At 49.8% G+C, this 8,728-nt stretch overlaps 1 long non-coding RNA gene across 2 annotated transcripts in view; it reads left to right on the top strand.

The window, feature by feature from the left end:
• The first annotated feature begins 409 nt into the window (after window positions 1–409).
• LOC103165889 overlaps window positions 410–8,728 on the top strand; it is a 166,932-nt gene continuing 158,613 nt past the window's right edge. The window contains exon 1 of one of the 2 annotated variants that reach the window (XR_005659874.1): window positions 410–547. This is a non-coding gene — a long non-coding RNA (uncharacterized LOC103165889). Of the gene's footprint in view, window positions 548–4,879; window positions 5,200–8,728 lie in introns of those variants that run through there. The other variant, XR_005659875.1, reaches the window with a different exon arrangement.

The following is an 8,728-nucleotide window of genomic DNA, read 5'->3' as shown; positions in this document are numbered from 1 at the left end:
GGCGCAGTGGAAAGAGCACGGGCTTTGGAGTCAGGGCTCCTGAGTTCGAATCCCAGCTCTGCCCCTTGTCAGCTGTGTGACTGTCTGTGGGCAAGTCACTTCCCTTCTGGGGGCCTCAGTTCCCTCATCTGTCAAATGGGGATGAAGACTGGGAGCCCCACGCGGGACCACCTGATTCCCCTGTGTCTACCCCAGCGCTTAGAACAGTGCTCGGCAGATAGTAAGCGCTTAACAAATAGCAACATTATTAGTATTATGATTCCCTCGCCTAGAGCAGTGACAGCGGTCCGGGTCTTGCGGCAGCCCCCCTCCGGTGGCGGGGAAAACCCGGCCGGGATCCGGGCCGAGCGGGACGGGATGGGGGTCTGCGCATGCGCGGGGCCGGGCCAGGGCTTTTCGGGCGGCCGAGGGGGGAAGCTTCGGAGGTGGAGGGGCGGAGCGGAGCAGAGCCGAGCCGAGCTGCTTCGCTCCTTCGCTGCAGGAAAACCCCAGCTTTGGCATTCCGCTCCTCGGCAGCTGCGGCTTCCCCATCCCGGCGGCGTGCTTGGTGAGCGGGAGCCGGTCCCGGGGAGGGGGAAGGAAAGGAGGGGCCGCTTGGGACCGGGACGGGGCGTCCGCTGCAGCCGGCGGGGCCTGTTGCCCCGGGAGGCGGGTGGCATCCTCTCCCGCCTCGCCGCGAAGGAGGACGCGGCGGGGCCCACCTCCCTTTCGGACCCCTGCCCTTCGGGGTGCTCGCCCACGGTGGCCTTTTTGCCCCCCCCCCCCGGGGTCGGGGGCTCCGGGAACGGGGGTTTGCCGAGGGGACGGTGGGGCTGTCCGCCCGGCTGGATCCCTCTGGGCCGGCGGCCCCCGAAAGGGTCGGGGAGGGCAGGCTCCGGACAGGCTGGGGAAAGGACGTGCGGGGGTCCCCGTCGTGTGTCGGTGTGTCGTGTGTGTGTGTGTGTGTGTGTGTGTCGGCAGGGAGCCCCGTTTCTCTCCATTCGCAGGACGCGCCGGCTCACCTCCGGGGAAGGACCGGCCCGGGCCCGCCTGTGGCCCCCGGGCGGCCGCCCGCTAAAGAATAATAAACAGCCGTGGTACTGGCCGAGCCCTGACTCTGTGCCCGGCACTCTTCTAGCAGTGCTTCTTCTCTCTTCTTCTCTTGGAGCGCTCAGAACAGTGCTCTGCACGGAGTAAGCGCTTAACAGATGATAGCGACATTATTAAATAGCCGTGGTATTGGCCGAGCCCTGACTCTGTGCCCGGCACTCTTCTAGCAGTGCCTCTTCTCTCTTCTTCTCTAGGAGTGCTCAGAACAGTGCTCTGCACAGAGTAAGCGCTTAACAGATGATAGCGACATTATTAAATAGCCGTGGTATTGGCCGAGCCCTGACTCTGTGCCCGGCACTCTTCTAGCAGTGCCTCTTCTCTCTTCTTCTCTTGGAGCGCTCAGAACAGTGCTTTGCACGGAGTAAGCGCTTAACAGATGATAGCGACATTATTAAATAGCCGTGGTATTGGCCAAGCCCTGACTCTGTGCCAGGCACTCTTCTAGGAGTGCCTCTTCTCTCTTCTTCTCTTGGAGCGCTTAGAACAGTGCTCTGCGCAGAGTAAGCGCTTAAGAGATACAGATATCGACATTAATAAATAGCCGTGGTATTGGCCAAGCCCTTACTCTGTGCCAGGCACTCTTCTAGGAGTGCCTCTTCTCTCTTCTTCTCTTGGAGAAGCGGCGTGGCTCCGTGAAAAGAGCGTGGGCTTCGGAATCAGAGGTCGTGGCTTCGACTCCCGGCTCTGCCACTTGGCAACTGTGTGACTGTGGGCCAGTCACTTCACTTCTCGGGGCCTCAGCTCCCTCAGCTGTAAAATGGGGATTATCTGTGAGCCTCACGTGGGACAAACTGATTACCCTGGATCTGCCCCAGCGCTGAGAACGGTGCTCTGCACATAGTAAGCGCTTAACAAATACCAACATCATTATTATTATTATTATTCTAGGAGCTGGGGTGGATGCCGGCTAAGCGGGTTGTCCCACGTGGGGCGCGCAGTCTTCCGGTTTTAATAAGAATAATGATGATGATGATGGTATTTGTTAAGCGCCTACTAGGTGCCAAGCACTCTTCCGAGGGCTGGTTTTATATCTTGCTGAGGTCCGGGGTCACGCAGCAGACGGGTGGCGGAGGCGGGATTAGAACTCACGACCTCTGACTCCCAAGCCCGGGCTCTGTCCACTGAGCCTCGCTGCTTAATAGGGTGGTTTGGGGGGGACTGGGGTCTGACTGCCAGGATGGGTGGAGGACCTGTTAGCCCTCTACCCCTGGCCTCAGTTTCCCCTCCGTGGCCTGGACCCTTGTTCTCGTCTGCCCGTCTCCCCCGATTAGACTGTAAGCCCGTCACACGGCAGGGACTGTCTCTATCTGTTGCCGACTTGTTCATTCCAAGCGCTTAGTACAGTGCTCTGCACATAGTAAGCGCTCAATAAATACTATTGAATGAATGACCCTTGGGTGGGATTTGGGGAGGAGGAGGAGGTACAGAGTCGGTAGACACGGTCCCTGCCCTCGAGGAGCTTGCAGTCTGGAGCTGTAGAGCCATAAATGCCGAAATTCCCTCCTCTGTACCGAAGTGGTGCGGGGGATTGAGGATGGTGGCCTGACCCCCAGCCCCCGTCGCCGGCCAACTCCACTGGCGACAGCAAAACGGTGAGAAGCCGGGTGGAGACCCCCGCCCCTTCCTTGTTGGGGGACCCAGGAGGCTTCCCTCCCCCCCCAGTTGGAAAACCTTGAAAGGCCCATCCCGAGCCCCCCGAGCCGGGCCTGCCCGCCGGGGGTCGCGGCGGCTTGGGGACATCCTTCGGCTCGCCGCTTTGCCCGCCCGTCTTTTGCTCTTCTGCCTGGTCGGTGATGGATCCAGAGCCCAGGGGATCATCCACAGATCCCTCTTTAACTCTTTCTTAGACTCTGTTTTCCTCTCCAAAGGGAACCCGAGAGATGAAGGCAGAAGGATCTTGCAGTTCCCCGGGCCCCTGCAAGGTGGAATTGGATAAAAGTCCCCGGCTCTGCCGCCAACCGAGGATGCTTTTTGCGCCAACTCTGCCGTAATTGAGCAACCGGGCGACCAACTGCCCGGGCCCTTGGAAATCTTCAAGCTTCAGATTAACCGGGAGGGGAGAGGGTGCTTGGCGTTTAAAGCAACCCAAGGTTTCGAGCTCTTTCAAGTGTGCGTGCCTCAGTTTTTTATACCAGGCCTTTCCTTTTCTGCCACGCATCGCAAAGTAGACATCTGCCTGCTTTTCTGAGATTCTGCTTTCCCGAAGGATGGAGTCATCTTAATAAGCAGCAAGTTAAACTTAGCAGTTGGAGAGCTCTTGCATTGCCTTGACAACTTTGTGCTCACTGAGGGGTTGAAATTGTCAGTGTAAATGGGTACGAACGATCGGTCCCGCAGAGTAGTCTGCCGTGCGGAAGACGGTACCCTATCTGTTTTCCCCTTACGATGCGTATCTGAAAAGTCTGTTTATTTCTCTTGGAGGAAACAAAAGCAATCAATTACCGTTTCCCATAAATCCGACCATGCTATTAAAGAAGCACACCGACCTAAAGAACCGGCCCTCATCTTCCCGCTGTCCATTTTGTTTCCGCTTCGGATGATTATTACTAGATTTCTCAGGCTGACGAGAGGGGAGCAGACCTGGCCAGTAGTCGGATGGGGAAGAGCCAAGGAAAGCCCAGAGATGTTAGTGATTCAGCAGGTGGCAAACATCCAGTGCTGAAACGGTGCCTCTGCCCAGGGCTGGCCGCTCCTTGCCTTCAGTGGAGCCAGTTTTTAGGTGAAATTTGAGAGCTGTCCTAAGCAATATATAGTTACAGATCCCAGGGCCCTCTTCAGAAGAACAGGGAGGCGAATGCCAGGCAGCGTTTGGGCCAGAAATATATTTCGGGCAACTTAGTTTGGCTGAGTTTTGTCCTGTGGATTTACTTTGAGTTCTTCACTATCTTGCACTGGGCGTGTGCCTCTGATTCGAGTGCTTCACTATCTTGTGCTGGGCATGTGCCTCTGATTGAGTTCTTCATTATCTTGCGCTGGGCATGTGCCTCTGATCCTGCCTCACCCAGCAAAAAGAGGTGCTCAGTGATGAAGTGATTGGAGATTCCCCTGGCTAGACTCTTCTACCAGGAATCCTCCCTGCAGAGACAAGGCTTTCTTGGAACAATGACTTACGCTTTATTTCTTTCACCCTGGCCTCTGATGTCAAGTGCTTCGTATTTGACCCGAAGAAAAACAAAAGCCTTTTTGGTGTATGTAAAGAACGGAAGGTGTTTTATTTACTGTGTAAGAAATTGATTTTGTAACTGTAACATGAAGATTTGTTTATAAATTATGTCTATCAAACATTATTAAAATAGGACAGTCCACGCCAGTTCCATCGCAGTTTGAAAGAGTGCTGAAATTTTAAATTGTTTTCCTTTATACTGATTGTGAGAAAGCTGATTAAAAAAATCACCTCTGGCTCCTCCATGCGATTATGAGTTAAGATTTTTATTTTTTTCTCTCTTGTTCTAATGAAGGTGAAATAAAAATGATCAATTTATTCACATTTATGTTAAAAATACCTCTTTAGGGCAATCTTCTTGGCATCCTTAATGTACACCAACTTTTAGCCCAAGATGGTGCGCTTTTTTTCTTTTTGGTGGAGTGGAAGTGTCATTTAAGGCATTTGGAGCACTGACCCAGATTTCAGTGTTAAGCAGTTACTGTACTGTGGCTTTGAACCGAACACTTCCCTCAGAATTTTGTTTGTGAAGAGCCCTCTTCTACATTAAGCCCAATAAAAATAATTTTGACTGAAATGAGGCGCCATCCTATTCAAAAATGAAATGCTTGGTTGTTGACCTCTGGTGTTGATGTGCGCAGAGGTCTTTAAGCAACTAGAAGTGAGACTGTCTCTTGTCCCGTACCACCTCTTCACACTGTTTACTTATCGACATTCTTCCCCCAAATCTGTCCTGGAGTACCTCGTGATTCATCCAGCTAAAGTGGTCTGGGGTGGTTTCCAAGTCTGCTCTTTCTAATTCCATTCCCACCATAAAAAGGAAGCTATATATGAGAGAAACTGGAGAAAGCATGTATCTAGTGTTAGTCCTTGGGGAGCCAGTCTGGAAGAGCATGAGATTGAAGGACCAAAGCAGCAGGGGAAAAGTGGTTTTCAGCCTCTACATTGTAAGTTCACTTTTTTTTTCCAAAAATGATAGTAGTTAAGCTCTTTCTGTATGCCAAAGTACTAAGCCTTGGTGTAGATATATGTTAACCAGGTTATCAGGCTCACAATCTTTACGCCCTTTATACAGATGAGGTAAGTGAGGCACAGTTAAGCGACTTGCCCACGGTCATACAGCAAGCAAGTGGCATTAGAACCCAGGCTCTTCTGACTCCCAGGCCTGTGCTGTCTCCAATAGACCACGCTGCTTCTCGTTGCGAGCAGGGAACGTGTCTACCAACTCTGTTGGTGCTCTCCCAAGTGCTTAGTAAGGTGCTTTGCCCACAGTAAGCGCTTCATAAATACCATTGACTGATCTGAGCGCCCCCCCGCCCCGTCGATAGATGGTCCTAGTCTGATAAATGGTATGGAGTCTTTTCGCCGTAAAGATGTCTTCTAGCCTGTTGAAAGACCTGGCTATTAATCCCAGCTCTGCCGCTTGCTTGCTGTGTGACCTTGAGCAAGCCACTTAACTGCTCTGGCTTCAGTTTCCTCATCGGTAAAAAGGGGGTTCAATACCTCTTCCTCCTTCATAGACCGTGAACGCTTTATGGGACAGGAACTGGGTGCGACCTGATTGGCTTGTTTCTTCCTCATTGCTTGGCACAGAGTAAGAGATTAACAAATACTATTACTAATTATTATTATTATTCCTAAAAGAACTGTCAGTTTATGCATTTTGGCGTTAAACTACAAACTAAGGACTATGCATGTAGAACATCACCCATCACTGGACCGAGTCTTATATTATTGGACTCTCCCAAGTGTGTAGAATAGTGCTCTGCACACAGTAAGTGCTCAGTAAATCCGATTAATTGACTGGTTAGGGAGGGAGTGATGTGTGAATGTAGCCCATGCCTTCAGCTCTCTACTCTGAGCAAAGGCTAGTGCCCACTAATGATAGGGAACTCTCAAAAACAGTTGGGAAGCTTTGGCTTTAGGCTGGAAGCTTGTTATGGGCAAGGAAGGTATCTGCTAATTCTGTTGTATTGTACTCCCCCAAGCCCATAGTACAGGACTCTGCACATAATAAGCGCTCAGTAAAAACCACTGAATGCCTCATCTGCCTCTAGTAGTGCAGAAATGGCTGATAACCTCCAAAGGTGCCACCCTGTACGAGGCCTGGCTATTGAAGTCCACACTGATCATTTCAATCCTGTGGGACTGATTTCAGATTGAGGCGGTTCTTCTGTCTTCCATCTAATTCTCGGCAGTGACAGGACAATGAAGAATCTATAGTCTGTCATCTAGGATGCCAGAGATAGTCATCTTTTAAGCAGCAGTTACTTCCCAGTGCTCTCCTTGGGCTGTTTCCATCAGTGGCCATGATAATGCACAACTGCAGAAGCAAATGGAAATGTCATGTTAATTTCCAAACTGATTAAAAGACCCAGAGGCCGAGTCGGGGTTCACCACTTTATGATAATGACCTGAATTCATAGAGTCATCTATGTTCTGCCGAGGTCGGAGTGCTGCATTTGTGGAAGTTAATTTATCCGTTCAGCCTTCGAAGTGGTGGAGTAGTCACACTATGTATCCCTATGAGAAGGCTAAGCTCAGGAAGCTTGTCATCCGTCCAGAGCCTCCCATCAAATCTGTGGCCAGGCAGGAGGCTGCAGTCTCTAATCTTTCCCATTTTGCATTCCCCAGCTGTCACCTTGGCCCTTCTGTATTTATCACAGTCCCTGTAGCCCATATGTTCATATCCCATATACTCTTTCTCCCCCCTTTTGTAACTTATTTGGCTGTCACCTCACTAGACTGTAAACTTTTTTGGGATGGGGATTGTGTCTACCTCTTCCAAGATCAGAGTACAGTGCTCTGAGCAATTAGGTGTTCAGTAAATGTTACTGATGATGATTTGGAAACAAGAGCTTTCTTGAATTAATCTGCCTAACCATTGACAGCCAGAGTTACCCGGCTTTAGGATTAAGATGTGGGATTACCAGCCCCCTTTACCCCCCGTTTCCCTCTGCTCCTCCCCCCTCCCTTCCCCTCAGCACTGTGCTTGTCCACTCATTTGTATATATATTTATTACCCTATTTATTTTGTTAATGAGATGTACATCCCTTTGATTCTATTTATTGCTATTGTTTTAATGAGATGTACATTCCCTTGATTCTATTTATTGCTACTGTTTTTGTCTGTCTCCCCCGATTAGACTGTAACCCCGTCAGTGGGCAGGGACTGTCTCTGTCACCGATTTGTATATTCCAAGCGCTTAGTACAGTCCTCTGCACATAGTAAGCGCTCAATAAATACTATTGAATGAATGAATGAATGAATGACCACCCCCTCTGGCTCGTTGAGCAAGTTCTTAGCTCCACGGTTAGCAGTTTCTTCCTCTATCCAGGCAATCAATTGTAATTCATTCAATAGTATTTATTAACGCTAACTATGTGCAGGGCACTGTACTAAGCATTTAGAATGTACAATTCGGCAACAGATAGAGACAATCTCTGCCTAATGATGGGCTCACAGTCTAATTGGGGTCCACAGTATTTACTGAGCACTATGTCTAGAGCATTCTAAACTCTTGGGAGAGTACAGTGCAACCGAATAGCAGACAACCAAATTAGCAGATACATTCCCTGCTCATAACAAGCTTACAGTCTAGAGGGGGAGACAGACATTAATATGAATAAATAAGTAATTTATATAATTTAAAGATATGTACGAAAGTGCTGTAAGGGTAGGGGTGGGGTGAATATCAAGTGTCCAAAAGTCACAGGTCGAAGTGCGTGGACGAGACAGAAGGGAGGGCGAGCTGGGGAAAAGAGGGCTTCATCAGACAAGGTCTCTTGGAGGAGTTGTGACCTTAGTAATGCTTTGAGAGTGGTGGTCTGCGGTTATGGAGGGGAAGGGTCTTAAAATGGTTCTTAACTACCTCATTGGGAAGTGGGGACAACTGTTTGACACTTGGAAAGCATTTTGAATTCCCTTAAGTGGGGGCAACATAATTTTGGGGAGGGGGGCGTGGTCAATAGATGTAGTCCACCTCTCTGTTCTCTCTGTGAGCTGGATTCAGTGTTCTGAGGTCTGCAAAATGTCTGTGTGTTAATTTGCTGTCCATTATTGTCTTCTGATAACATTATTACCTTTTAATAATTATAGTATCATTCACTGTTATTGAGTGCTTTCCATGTGCAGACCACTGTACTAAGAGCTTCCGAGAGTATAATACAACATAATTAGCAGACACGTTCCCTGCTCATAACGAGTTTACAGCCTAGAGACAAGTTTACCGAAGTGATTACTATGTGTCAAGCACTGCGCTAAACGCCGGGATGAATACAGTATGTGCAGATTGGACAGAGTTTCTGCTCCAACTGGAGCTCACAGGTGAAGCGGGAGAGGAACAGGAATTTATTTCACTTTCATTTTCTTAATAAGGAAACTAAGGCCCAGAGAAGCAAAGGGATTTGCCCAAAGTCACACAGTAGATAAGTGGCAAATCTGGGATTAGAATCTGTATCCTCTGACTCCCAGGC

This window comes from Ornithorhynchus anatinus, chromosome 3 (assembly GCF_004115215.2).
Source record: "Ornithorhynchus anatinus isolate Pmale09 chromosome 3, mOrnAna1.pri.v4, whole genome shotgun sequence".
Classification (NCBI taxonomy): Eukaryota; Metazoa; Chordata; class Mammalia; order Monotremata; family Ornithorhynchidae; genus Ornithorhynchus; species Ornithorhynchus anatinus.
This window is presented reverse-complemented; position numbering and strand designations above follow the sequence as displayed.